Raw genomic sequence first — 14775 nt, 5'->3', positions numbered from 1 at the left:
AGTGCTTCTAATTTTATGGATATGTTTTTAAAGCAGGACGTTTACAAACCGTTTAAGTAATATTGAGACACGGAGCATGTGGACAGGAAATCCTCCTAGTCACATTGACGAATGTTTCCTTCAATCCTGCGGCGGCCCACCCCTTTCTGGAGAAGAGTTGCAACACTTCCTGACTTTCAGTTGTGTGTATTAAGGTTCTAAGAAACTCAATACTCCTTTGGCTTCTGCAAAACGCTATAGTTCATTTGCCCAGTAAATTCAACAGGGCTAAAGGACACAACAACAAAAGGAAAAGATTCATTTGAAAAGTGCAAAGATATCACATGCCTCTCTTTTTCACTTGGCACTGACCCAGAGCAGTAAATGGCTCTACATTTGGTTTTGTGTCTTTAAAGAAAGGGCAAACACTCTATTGTCGGTAACTTTATCGACATCAAGGTTCAAAGGCAGCAAGAGAAGCCAAGTTTTATCTGACTCGAAAGGAGTTTAAGTGCTGCAGGCCCCCTTCATGAGTACGAGGAGAATAAATATCAACTCACTAGTTTCACAAAATTTTAAATAAACTTTTTGGGGGCGGCTGTGTGGCTCAGTATGCCGTCAGCTCAGGTCATGATCCCAGGGTCCTGGGGTCGAGCCCTACATCAGCCTGCTTCTCCCGCTCCTTCTGCCCCCCCCCCCACCATTCCGCTCGTTGTGCTCTCTCTCTCAAATAAATGAATAAAATCTTTTAAAAAAAAAATAACCTTTTTGTTTTGGCGTGATTTTAGATTTACAGAAAAGATGCAAAGCCAGTACAGAGAATTGCCATCCACCCCCCTGCGTCCCCAGTGCCAGTTCCCCTAACATTCTCAGTCTCCATTACCAATAGCACGTTTGTCAAAGCTAAGAAACCACCAACGACACCTTGCCATTAACTAAATTCTAGACTTTATTTAGGTTTCAGTGCTTTTTCCTTTAATGTCTGTTTCCTGTTTCAGGATCCTGCCTTGTTTTTGGATTCCTTCGCTTCTGTGTGGGGTATCTATTTTTGCAAAATGTCTCATGACTAATTTCAGCAAATGACATTGATCTGAGGAGCTGAATCGACTCAGACACATGCATATCCTGACTTTGCTTTGACTCCGAAGCAATAGTGATGGAATCCCTCCCCCTTCCATGAGGTGGCCTCCTCCGTTAGGTGATGCTGTGAGCTTTTGTGTGACCTAGCTCAGAGGAGACTGGATTTGCTGAGAATGGCCTAGGGGTTCCGAACATTAAAAAAAAAGAAGAGGGAGAAAGAAAGAAAGAAAGAAAGAAAGAAAGAAAGAAAGAAAGAAAGAAAGAAAGAAAGAAAGAAAGAAAGAAAGAAGAAAGAAAAGAAAAGAAAGAAAAGAAAAGAAAAGAAAAGAAAAGAAAAGAAAAGAAAAGAAAAGAAAAGAAAAGAAAAGAAAAGAAAAGAAAAGGAAAGGAAAGGAAAGGAAAGAAAAAAGGGGCACCTGCTGGGGTGGCTCAGTTGGTTAAGCGTCTGACACTTGGGCTCAGCTCAGGTCTTGATCTCAGGGTTGTGAGTTCAACAACCTCCCCCCAAGACCTTTAGGTACTTTTATTTCAAACTTTAGGTTCTTTAAGTTGTCTTTGGATTCAGACTTCAATTCCTCTTTTTTATTTATAGCTGACTTTATACATTTAATATTCATGTGGGAAAAGACAGCAAACTGTATCATTTCTCTTCCCTTATAAACGATTTTTTTTTCTTTTTCATGAAAACAGCCAAGATTTATGTGGTTCCAAGAGCCAGTTGGGTAAAATATAGAAGAAACTCTGGTTTGGTGAATAAAGGGAATATGAGAAGAGAAAAGCTTTAAAAAAGGAGGAAGAAATAGAATTGTGTTTGCTTCAAAGAACTTCAGGGCAGGGGCCATCCATCTTCCATTTCTAGACCCTGTAAGAATGGTCATTCCAGCCTGGGGGACAGAGAGGCGGGAATAGGGGCCTTGGCTTATGAAATGGATGGCATAGGTTTTCAGCTCTCACACATACTCGTTAGATAACCTTGGACAAGTTACTTAACCCTTCTGGGCCTCAGTTTCCTTGTCAGTAAAACAAGAATCAAGTATTGACCGAGATAATGTATTGAACACAGTGCCTGACGCAGAGAAGGCATGTAATATGTGTGTGAGGTTATAGTTACGGCGGGCCGTCCCCCCCAGCCCCACCTGGCATTCCCATATTCTCTCTAGCCTACCGTTAATCTCATCCTTCCTTCCATCTTTTGGTATTTGGTAACCAAGAAGTTTGACAGGTCCCAGAAGGCTAAGCAGAACAATTAAGAGTCCAAGTCTTTAAAATCTACGTTGAAGTATAAAATTCAGTCACTAGTCTTAAGCAGGGACAGAGTCCACAAAGCAGGAAAAATGTCACAGCAATGAACACCAGGTGAGTTTTCCCCACTTACTCCCTCCCCCACCCTGAGAACAAAATGCCCTCTTGATCCCTGGCTGGGCCAGACCCGAACAGGCTGCCCATGACCTGCCCTGTTAGTGTGACCTGGGATAACATTTCCAGCAGAGGGCTGCCAGCATTTGCTGAGCACACAGACCCGTGACCCATGGTGAGGTTGGGGGTTGAGTTTGGCTTACGCCATACCCCCCCCCCCATGGTGAGGTTGGGGGTTGAGTTTGGCTTACGCCATAGCTGGGGGTTGGTGGCTTGTGGGGCTGTTCTGCACAGAACAGGTGAGCGAGGCTGTGTGGTCTGGAGAAAAGGAGGGTTTTTTTGTTTTTGCTTTTAAAGATTTTTATTGGGGTGCCTGGGTGGCTCAGTTGATTGAGCATGGCCTTTTGGATCGGGTCATGATCCCAGGGTCCTGGGATCGAGTCCCACATTGGGATCCGTGTTCAGTGGGAGCCTGCTTCTCCCTCTCCCTCTGCCTGCTGCTCCCCCTGCTGTGCTCTCTCTCTGTTAAAGAAACAAAATCTTTTTTTTGTTTTTGTTTTTGTTTTTTTGGTTTTTTTAAAAGATTGTATTTATTTATTCGACAGAGATAGAGATAGCCAGCGAGAGAGGGAACACAAGCAGGGGGAGTGGGAGAGGAAGAAGCAGGCTCACAGCAGAGAAGCCTGATGTGGGGCTCGATTCCACAACGCCGGGATCACGCCCTGAGCCAAAGGCAGACGCTTAACCGCTGTGCCACCCAGGCGCCCCTAAATAAACAAAATCTTAAAAAAAAAAAAGTTTTCACTTATTTGAGAGAGAGAGCAAGAGCGAGAGAGCAAGAGGAGGGGCAGGGGAGAGGGAGAAGCAGACTCCATACTGAGCAGGAAGCCCGACGCCAGGCTGGACAGGACCGGGAGAGCATGACCTCAGCCAACGGCCGACGCTCAACCAATTGAGCCACCCAGGTGCCCCGAAGAGGAAATTTAAAATGGGACCCCGTTGTTTTGTACAAGACACAATCATTTTCTGTTTGCAAATTACTTATACTTTCCAGCATACAGTTCCAGAACTATGCAGTTGATCATAGTCTTTAAGACCTACAGTGTTATCCTCCAAATACTTCTTGTTGTCTGTACCTGTGGCAATCTGCAGCCTCTTGGGGAGCTGAGCAGTAGGGGACCCACCACTGCACCAGAGAGCTGGGGAGGCTGGCGGTTAGCGCTTGGCGCTGCTGGGTGACCCAGAATAAGCCAGGAAGCTCTTCAAAAGCTTCCTTTTGTTGTTGTGGTTTGTTTTTACTAGAAGAGGCAGGAACGTGCTGGAAAGCAACCTAGCAGGGTGCCCAGAACCCTGGAAGGAGCTTCTATCATTTAGCTCCAGGCTCCAGAGCGATGCAGACCACGTGGCCTGAGCCCCTCTGATTTCACTTGAGGAAGCGCAGCTTTGATATCTAAAGGAACAAATGGCTGTTGGTGAGCTTACCCTCGCTGGCACGAGGGGAAGGCTGGGTAGGTGACCAGAGCACACACTGATCAGTCTCTGAGCCCACCCAGGGGGCAGCTCTGTACGGAGACAGGTGCAGCCGCTGAAGGAATGAACTCCAATCCCCACAGATACATACTAGGGGGCAGGGGGCCTTTTGTTATTATTTTTTATTTTTATTTATTTATTTATTTATTTATTTTTAAGATTTTTATTTATTTGATGGAGAGAGAGACAGCCAGTGAGAGAGGGAACACAAGCAGGGGGAGTGGGAGAGGAAGAAGCAGGCTCCCAGCGGAGGAGCCTGATGTGGGGCTCGATCCCAGAATGCCGGGATCACGCCCTGAGCCGAAAGCAGATGCTTAACGACTAAGCCACCCAGGCACCCCATTTTTATTTTTATTTTTATTTTTATTTTTTTTTTAAAGATTTTATTTATTTATTCAACAGAGATAGAGACAGCCAGCGAGGAGGGAACACAAGCAGGGGGAGTGGGAAAGGAAGAAGCAGGCTCATAGGGGAGGAGCCCGATGTGGGGCTCGATCCCATAACGCCGGGATCACGCCCTGAGCCGAAGGCAAACGCCCAACCGCTGTGCCACCCAGGCGCCCCCCATTTTTATTTTTAAAAATTTTTATTTATTTGAAAGAGAGAGCAAGAGAGCACAGGCGGGGGGAGTGGTAGGTGGAGAGGGAGAAGCAGGCTCCCCGCTGAGCAGGGAGCCCCACTCGGGGCTCAATCCCAGGACCCCAAGACCACAACCCCAGCAGAAGGCAGACGCCCAACCAACTCAGCCACCCGGGCGCCCCAAGGGGGTTTTCAGATTCACCTTCCAGGGGACCAGATGACTTTGCAGCTCAAAGGGTCTGTGAGTCTGACTTTTTCTTATCTTCTGGAACAGATAAAGGAGTAAAGAAGATAGCTGTCCTGGTACAGCTCTGGATGGCAATGACATTTCTCAGTTGAAGTGTTCCATCACGGTCTAGAAAGATCAGAATTGCTCAGGCTTGCAGGAAGTGGATTGTCTGAGTCTAAGTTTTACTTGAAATTTTTTGGGGAAAAAATTGACCACAAAGTTTTCTAAGAGGACTCCCTCACCCTGATCAACCAAATGTACCCCCCCCAGCCCAGTTTCCAGCCAGAAGAAAGAGAACAATTTGCCTTTGTATCAACTTGAGGTTCTCCTGAAAATCTCCACCCTACACTGTGTTCAACCATTTGCATTCAATGATTTTTACTTGGTTGCTGGGAGCTGGGTTTCCACACGCAATATACTGTTATTTCCAACATCATGACCAGATCCACTGCCAGAAAACCCCGGGACTCTGGGCTACATTTGCCTTGCTCTCAAGGGAGCAGAACCCGGGAAAGCAAAGGGATAAGTAAGTAATTCCAATGCAGTGTAACTGCATTCAGCCCTGTGGCGGGACTGAGGAGCAAGGGCCATAAACAAAGGCTTCATAAAGGAGATGTTTGCATGGGCTTTGAAGGATGAGTAGGAGTTTGCCCAAGATTTACCTTTTCTTTTACCCTGGACCCTTCTCCCTGCTGGAGAAGCTAAATGTCACCTGGCCCCTGAGAAAGAAAAGTGGTGATAGTTCATCTGGTGCTAAAGAAGATCTGAAACTAACACAAAACAGATATGCAACCTGTAACATCTGCTAACATGCTCAAAGCTAAGGGTATGAGAAGATCCTTCTGAATTTCTGTACACTTATTTTAACTCTCCCAGGACATCCCTTGCTCCTCCCCTCCCCTTCAGCACTCCTGAGATGTCCTTAATATTTCTCATTTAACCAATAACTTTTCTTTCAAACTGGAGGCAGGACTCTTCTCACCTGCCATCCTCTCAGGTCACAGGGTCACGGTAACGCTTCCCCCGACGCGCTCCAGCCTCCCAGCTAGCTCTCACTCGTGGTCCCCAATTCCGGGTCTCTGAGCTCAGACTTCAGCTACGACCCTTGCCAAAAGGATCAAAAAAAAAAAAAAGGGGGCGCCTGGGTGGCACAGCGGTTAAGCGTCTGCCTTCGGCTCAGGGCGTGATCCCGGCATTATGGGATCGAGCCCCACGTCAGGCTCCTCTGCTGTGAGCCTGCTTCTTCCTCTCCCACTCCCCCTGCTTGTGTTCCCTCTCTCGCTGGCTGTCTCTATCTCTGTCAAATAAATAAATAANAAAATCTTTAAAAAAAAAAAAAAAAAAAAAGGAAACAGCTAGTCAGAATGTCCTCTCCTTCCCTGAATTTCTTTCTTTCTTTCTTTCTTTTGATTGAGGGCCATCTTTATTGGAAGGAAATACTTTATATATGATTTCTTTCCTCTCCTCTCCTCCCCTCCCCTCACCACTCCTCCCCTTCTTCTCTTCTTTTCCCTTCTCTTCTCTTCTCTTTCTCCCTTCCCTGATTTCTTTTTTTTTTTTTAATTTATTTATTTGACAGAGATAGAGACAGCCAGCGAGAGAGGGAACACAAGCAGGGGGAGTGGGAGAGGAAGAAGCAGGCTCATAGCGGAAGAACCTGATGTGGGGCTCGATCCCAAAACGCTGGGATCACGCCCTGAGCCGAAGGCAGACGCTTAACCTTAACCGCTGTGCCACCCAGGCGCCCCCCTGATTTCTGATTCTACTCCTGCAGTGGGTGTGAAAGGCATCCTACCCCCAGGGTGTTAAAATATGTATATTTTTAAACCTAAAAACAAAACAAAACACCCCCCCCCAAAAAAAACTGAAGGCAGGAATATGAGAGAGAGAACATGGGGGAGCATTTCTCGCCACCCCCACCTCCATCCTACCCTTGTTTGGCCTTAAATTCTGCATTCACTCCCTCTCCCTGTTCCTGCTCTGCCTCTTTCTCTAAAGCAGCCAGAGGGGACTTGGGGGTGACTTGCGTCACTCTCCCTTTGAGTCCCAGGGAGAGGCTAGCTCTTGGGGCCAGGAGTTGGCACAGGAGCTCAGGGCTCCCTCGACCGAGCCTGCCTCCTGGCTTTGCACAGGGTTGGTAGCTGACCTTTTCTATTTCACCCTGCTTTTTTCTCTGCGCCCCCACTTGGCTTGGCAACCTTAAATCAGCACTGTTTCCTCCTTGGCATTTCTTAAATGTGGCCCGCTTAAATGAAAAGGTCAAGAGCAAGAGGCCCCGTGGACTTTGAAACGTTCGGCTTGCCTTCTGGCCTCAGGCACTGGCTTGACAGGTCCTGCGGGCTCTCCTGGGAGAGAGCGCAGCTGATGAAATCCGCAATCGGGAGGAGGCCCTGAGCCCTCCCTCCCTCCCTCCTCCCTTCCCGAAAGGCCCTTGTTTGCGTATCCGGGTTCCAGAACAGGCACCTCCTGTTGGAAATCTATCAGGGAGTGATTGATCGTTCTGATTGAGAGGATTTGCTTGGAGCTGTAGGCAGCCGCCTCCCTGAGAAAGATAGAACCTGTTTTTACTGATTAAATCTCCCTTGTTTGTTCACTTTCTACTTCTAAAAGTTCTTAGAACCTTTTTCCAGGATGAAGCCAGGTGATAGGAAACCAGAGTAGCTTTGGACATCAAGCCTTGTTTTTGTCCTTCTTATGCTAAAGCCCCTTATATTGTCAAGGAAATAAGCTCGAGGATGTGCGGAATCAGCCAACAGTAGGAGTGGCAGCCGATGAGAATGGGGTGCTGCACCCGGCACTGGCACATCACTTCTCTCTTTCCTGTAGGGTAGGAACTGGCTCCATCTCTCCGAGGAGAATGAGAGGTGAGGCCCAAGGTCATGTCACTAGTCAGTGGGTGAACTGGGATTTGAACCAAGATCCCTGTGACTTCAGGTACTGCCCGATTCCTGGAGGTTGTACAGGCAGAAGAAGGACCCAGGCCTGGCTCACTGCTTGGAGGCCGTGAGGCTTCCGAGGCAACCCCCACTTTCAGTGATTTGCATTTTATTAGATAGAAACTGAAAACTGAAGTCAAGGCATCTGAAACCAGCAAAAGAACGTTCCTTTCAGTCTCTGTGGCCATTCCTTGGTTGGGGAGTAGCCTGGTGGGGCCGAGGTAACATTTACTGTGCAAACAACAGCCTGGGAGCCAGGCAGGGCCCACACCTAGAGGAGTAAATAGCCCCAGGAGGCCCAGGCAGGGCATGCAAGGGCCCCAGGGAGGCCTTGCTGGGAGAGACAACTAGGAGAATGTGCCCAGGGGCCAGAAGCCAGGAGCCCAGAGCCCTGGTCCTGGTGCTGCCATTATTATTATTACTTTTTTTTTTAGAGAGAGAGACAGCACAAGCAGGGGGAGTGGCAGGCAGAGCAGGCAGAAGGAGAAGCGGGCTCTGCACCGAGCAAGAAGCCCGATGTGGGACTCGATCCCACCACCCTGGGATCATGACCTGAGCTGAAGACAGACGCTTCACTGGCTGAACCACCCAGGCGCCCCATGGTGTTGCCATTATTAACACACGTGCTTCTCTGTTCCTCATCTTGAGGCAAAAGAACTTGGCTTGATGAGGTCGAGGTCCAGTCTGGCCACAGGGGGCAGTTTGACTGGGGCTGTGTGGCCTAGCGGTTGGGCAGGGGGAGGGTAGAGTCCAGTTACAAACTCTGTTACTCTAGACAAGTCCTTAACTTTTCAGAGACTGTTTTCCTATCATGCCTCTCAGAATCATAGTAGAACCCACCCCATAGGGTTGTCAAGACATTAAGTTAGAATGCCCAGCGGAATTCTAGAATATAGCGTCATGACCACAAGGGGCAAAGGGTTCCTTTCCTTTGACTTTGTTTTGGAGGGGAAACTGAAATTCAATTAAAGCAAAAGTTAACACTAGAAGGAGGAGGAGGAGGTGGTGGTGGAAGTGGAGGGGAAGAGAAGGAGGACGAGAAGAAGACGTTATAGTTGATATCTAGGGGGCATCTGGGTGGCTCAATTGGTGAAGCGTCTGCCTTCGGCTCAGGTCATGATCTCGGGGTCCTGGGATCGAGCCCCTTGTCGGGCTCCCTGCTCAGTGGGGAGTCTGCTTCTTCCTCTCCCTCTGCTCCTCCCCTCTGCTCGTGCTCTCTCTCTCTCTCTAATACATTTTTAAAAAAATCTTAGAAGTTACAGTTAACATCTTCCAGTGCAAGCTTAGTTCCGTGCTCCTACCTAGGAAACACCACGCTGGGAATTATTAGCGAGTCTCTAATTCTGCAAATATTCCCTGAATGCTTGGCAGCTGTGGGGCTTTTCACTAGTTCCGTGGATCATAAGAAGATATTTACACATGACCCTTTTCCCAAAGAACCCCCCGTCCAGGAGGAGACACACACACACAAATAACTATGAACAAGAAGTAACAGTGTCGTGCAGGGATCAGGGCTCTGCTCTGATGTTTCAGGAGATTCCTCGGAGGCCCAGACACAGCAAGACTCCTGGGAGAACGTGGACTTTGGGGGCCACGTAGAGGATATTTTCAGTCCCAACCTTGGCACCAATCAGCTGGATGATTTTGGACAATTGACATCACTTCTCTGAGCGATTTCCTCCTCTCGTGATGATTAATTTCATGAGTCAACTTAGCTAAGCTGTAATAGCCAGGTAATCTATTAAACAGTAATCCAGGTGTTTCTCTGGAGGTATTTTGTACACGCAGTTAACATCTACGAAAGGAGAGCTTCTCAGTGGGCCTCATCCAATCAGTGAAAGGCCTTAAGGGCAAAACTAAGGTTTCTCTAAAGAAGAAGAAATTTCACCTATGGATTGGGACGTTGGCTCCTGCCCTAAGTTTCCAGCCTGCCAGTCTGTGCCAAAAATTTCAAACATGCCAGCCCCACAATCATATAAGCCAATTCCCTGAGATAAATCACATATACGTAGATCATATATCATATGTATAGTGGGTATATATGACATGCGATTGTGTCGTATATATACACATATGCTGTATGATCTATATATCCCATATCACGTATCTATGATGTATGTAAAACTGTCCTCCTGGTTCTGTTTCTCTGATAGTGAGCAAGCAGAAATGCTACTTCTCTTTCCCTTCCTTGACTGTCCCCGGCATTATCTATCCCCTGTTCCTCTCAGTTTCCCAACACCTCATCATGACGGCACAGAGCTTGGAGCCGTCAGTACCCCTAGGGGCTGTGTAATTCACCCTCCTCTATGTAGAGATGAAGATATTCAGATGGAGAAGCCAAGCGATGTGTCCCAGATGTCAAAGACCATATGGAAGGTACGGGGCTAACATGCAGGGCTGCCTTGCAAGGTTAGTATAGAGTGAGGCAAGAGAGGCACTTGCCTCGGGTGCAAAATGTAAGGGGTGCCCCAAAAGTCAGTAATCAAGATGAAAAATTTTGATGCGATATTTAAAAAAATCTAAATTAATGCAAAAAATCTGTCATGTACAAAGTAGCATATTTTTAAAAGCTTTAAAAAATTTTTTTATTTAGGGGCACCTGGGTGGCTCAGTTAGTTAAGCGTCTTCCTTCGGCTCAGGTCATGATCCCAGGGTCCTGGGATGGAGGCCTGCATCGGGCTCCCTACTCAGCGGGAAGCCTGCTTCTCCCTCTCCCACTTCCCCTGCTTGTGTTCCCTCTCTCACTGTGTCTCTCTCTGTCAAATAAATAAAATCTAAAAAAAAAAAATTTATTTATTTGAGAGACGGCGGGCAGGAGCAGGGGGGGAGGAGCAAGGGAGAGGGAGAAGCAGACTCCCTGCTGAGCAGGGAGCCTGACGTGGGGCTCGATCCCAGGACGCTGGGATCATGACCTGAGCCAAAAGGCAGATGCTTAACCGACTCAGCCACCCAGGCGCCCTCACATTTTTTTTAAAGCTCCATGCCAACATGGGGCTTGAACTCATGACTCTGAGATTAAGAGTCACATGTTCTACCAAGTGAGCCAGCCAGGTGCCCCACAAATATCATATTTTTTTTTAAAGATTTTTATTTATTTATTCGACAGAGATAGAGACAGCCAGCGAGAGAGGGAACACAAGCAGAGGGAGTGGGAGAGGAAGAAGCAGGCTCATAGTGGAAGAGCCTGACGTGGGGCTCGATCCCATAACACCGGGATCACGCCCTGAGCCGAAGGCAGACGCTTAACCGCTGTGCCACCCAGGCGCCCCTATCATATTTTTAAATAAAGAAAGATCATTATTGTTGGGTTTTCCTTTTGCCGTAGGCGCTGACGAGGTCAGCACAGTGCGGTTGCCTGTGTCTGGTGGCGTCTCTGCATTAGACGTGGCATCACATGCCACCCACGGTGTTCGTTATAATTGTGCGTGTGGTTTCCTCTGCCCGTCAAAGCCTCTCATAGGTGGCCAACTGCCCCCGTGTGTCCAGGACTGAGTGGTTTCCCAGTACTCAGGACATTTGGCGGGATACATTGAGATCGTCCCAGCAAACCAGGACAGTTGGTTGTCCTATCAGAGAAGGAAGCAGGGACCAGATCGTAGGCACTTTTGTACCCCTGGGCCACTTGGTTACACTGAGTAATGATTATCGATCAAATTTGCCTTTCTGGCGGAGTACTTGGCAGGCACTCAGGGCATCCCTCATCAGTGGCTTATCTGAGGCACAGAAAGGCTCACAGTGACTTGGCCAGGACCCACTGGCAAATCCCGGCGCTCCAGCCCCAAGCCTGTCGGCCTCCCCAGTGTCCTGCCTACTGCTGCTAGTCCAGAACCATCCTCTGAGATTCTTGAGATGCGAATCCATCTTGTGTAACCAGGGAAGGCTTATTTGCCTAAAATCTGCCCAGGAAGCTGCACCTCCCACCGCCCTTTTTTTTTTTTTTAACAAGCAAATACTCTGCCTTTCGAAACTTTCTGTGCTTTAGACACAAATGGGCATTTTGCTTCAAGGATCATTATATCATGCCTTCAGCTAAGGACAGGCTAGCTCTGTCACCTGGATCAAGACCCCTGACTGCTTTGGCTCTGAGTGTCCTCAATGACCAAATGAAAGGCTTGGACTTATTGTTCTGGGACACATAGCAGGGTGCCTCTGTGACCATTAGTATCGTCATCTATAAAGTTGGCATCATACCTTTTAAGGTATTTGTGAGGATTAAATAAGGTAATGTATAGAAACCACTTTTCATGGTCCCGTGTGGGAGGTCTTTTGTTTCCCTTCTCTCTAGTTCTCCTCTGAGTCTAAAATGCAGTAATTTTATGATTCCACTTTTACAGTCAGTAGGACAGATAATTCACTCATTTATTCATTCCTTTATTCCAAAATGTCTTATTGTTCACCTGCTGTATGCCAAGCATGACCCAAGGTCCTGAGGATATGGTGGTGAGCAAGGACCCCGTTATAAAACATCAGAAATTACTAAAAAACTCCCTGCAATCCAAGAAAAGATCTACCCCAAAACTCACAAAACCCCAATAATAAAGTGCACCCACAAGTCAGAAACCATCCCTATTGACTGTTTCAAATGAGTTCTGAGTAGATGCTTGTTAACAGGTGGTCACAGTTCTCCCCAGTGGCTGCTAGTCTTGTATTTAAAACACCTGCTGCTCTTTGCGGGTTCCTAACATTTACTTTGGTCTTTATGTCAATGCCATTTGCAGAAGGAGCCAGCTGTGGGGCTTTTCTCTTTCAACATTGCCACTGAATTGTGCTTTGTCCACAGGAAAATAAACACCGCTTGCGTAGATAGCGCCTCAGCAAACTTCAAGACGGATTTGAGCAGGGACCTTCTGCTCAGGAGGGAAGAGTAGGCTTCGTCTTGATGGCGTAAGAAATGCTCTCCTTCGTGGCTTCATCATTTGGCTTAATTTTACTTTACCTAGTGTTATTTTCGTCTTCCTCCCTTTCTTTGCAGCCCTTTTTTGTAATTCCTCTTTACTTGTGGGATTTCACCAGACAGTTGAGAACCGATGAACCGTAGATAGGAAAGGTTAGACGGAAAGCAGGTTACTGGTTGCCAAGTGCTGGGGGTGGGGGCAAAGCCAGAGAGTGACTACCGAATGGCGAATGGCGATGGGGTCTTCTCTCAGGGAAGTTATGCAAATGTTTTGGAACTAGATGGAGGCGGTGGTTTCACAACACTGTGAATGTACTAAATGCCACTGAACTGTATACTTTAGGCTATGTGAATTCCACCTAAATAAAAAACAAAACATTGTGTTAAGTGAAAGAAGCCAGATTCAAAAGAGTATAATCTGTATGACTCTGTTTATAGGAAGTTCAAGAACAGGCTAAACTAATCTATGGTGATAGAAATCAGAAAAATGGTTGCCATGGGGGTGGGGAGGAAAAAAGCCCAAGGGAACTTTCTGGGGTGATGAAAATATGCTACATCTTGTTTTAGACAGTGGTTACAGAGTATATACAATTGTCCTAAAATGTCAAATTGTATGTTAAGATCTGTGCATTTTAAAAAAGATTTTATTTATTTATTTGTTTGTTTAGAGCATGAGAGAGCAGGGGGAGGGGGAGAAGGAGAGGGAGAGAGAATCTCAAGCAGACTCCCTGCTGAGCGTGGAGCCTGACACAGGGCTCAATCTCACGACCCTGAGATCATAACCTAAGCTGAAATCAAGAGTCGGACTTAAGGGACTTACTTAACGGACTGAGCCACCCCGGCGCCCCAAGATCTGTGCATTTTGATATTGATATTAATTCTACCTCATTTAAAAAATAAAAATGGAAAAAATTTTAAGTTGAAAAAGCAAAGGAAAAGTGAATATCCTAGGGGGAAAAAAGGCAAAGGATCTGGCAGCGTCCAGTTCAGGTGTCCCTGGAGCCTTGATGTGTTACTCTGAAGAACTATCTTCTGGTATTTCATTGTTTTATGAATATAGTTTTTGGAGGGAAGGAGGTCGCACTATCACTTATGGGCTTCTGGCTTTTGTACATTTTATTTCTTTTTTTTTTAAATATTTTATTTATTTAATTGACAGAGAGAGAGACAGCCAGCGAGAGAGGGAACACAAGCAGGGGGAGTGGGAGAGGAAGAAGCAGGCTCCCAGCGGAGGAGCCCGATGTGGGGCTTGATGCCAGAACGCCAGGATCACTCCCTCAGTCCAAGGCAGACGCTTAACGACTGAGCCACCCAGGCGCCCCTGTACATTTTATTTCTGATAACTTCCCATACTTTGGGCTAAAGGAGCCTGGTCTCAAGCCATGACAATGTGTTGTCATGCCTCGGTTTGGCGGTCAGATGTTCTGGATTTGCTTCCTACCTGGTTTGACTCTTGCCTCATCTATCTGCCTTGGCCTCTTGGTAGTTGTGTGACTTTGGGCAAGTCGCTTAACCTCTCAAGGCATGACTTCCACCTGGGGTAGAAGCAGGGGTGCAAACTCCCCAGCAGTGCTGTTGTGAGGGCTGACTGAGCCAATGCCTGGGGCCTGGCACAGAAAAGAGCAGAGAGAGCGTGGCTGGGTGAGTAGGATTGCCAGGTAAAATGCAGGATGTCCAGTTAGATTTGAATTTCAAATAAACAACAAATAATTTTTAGTATACGATGGCTATGAATTGAATGTTTGAGTTCTGTGAACCCTCCAAATTCATACATTGAAGCCCTAACCCTCAGTGTGGCTGTATTTGGAGGAAGTAATTAAGGTGAAATGAGACCTAAGGGTGAGGCCCTGATCCAACAGAATTAGTCTTCAGAGGAAGAGACTCCAGAGAGTACTGATTTGTTCCCCCTGCGCCCCCCACACCCCGCACAAAGAGGTCATACGAACACACAATGAGAGAGTAGCTCCATGCAAACCAGGAGGAGAGCCCTCATCAGAAACCGAATTGACTAGAACCTTGATCTTGGACTTCCCAGCCTCCAGAACTTTGAGACCCAGCCAAACCCACTCATCAAGTGTCAAGATGGAATAAAGAATTTCTTCAAACATTTGAGGACTCGCAGAATGGGAGAGAAAATGTGCAAATCTGTATCTGATAAGGGACTTGTATTTAGAATATATAAACGATTAAAA

The sequence above is a fragment of the Ailuropoda melanoleuca genome, chromosome 12, assembly GCF_002007445.2.
Source record: "Ailuropoda melanoleuca isolate Jingjing chromosome 12, ASM200744v2, whole genome shotgun sequence".
NCBI lineage: Eukaryota > Metazoa > Chordata > Mammalia > Carnivora > Ursidae > Ailuropoda > Ailuropoda melanoleuca.
This window is presented reverse-complemented; position numbering follows the sequence as displayed.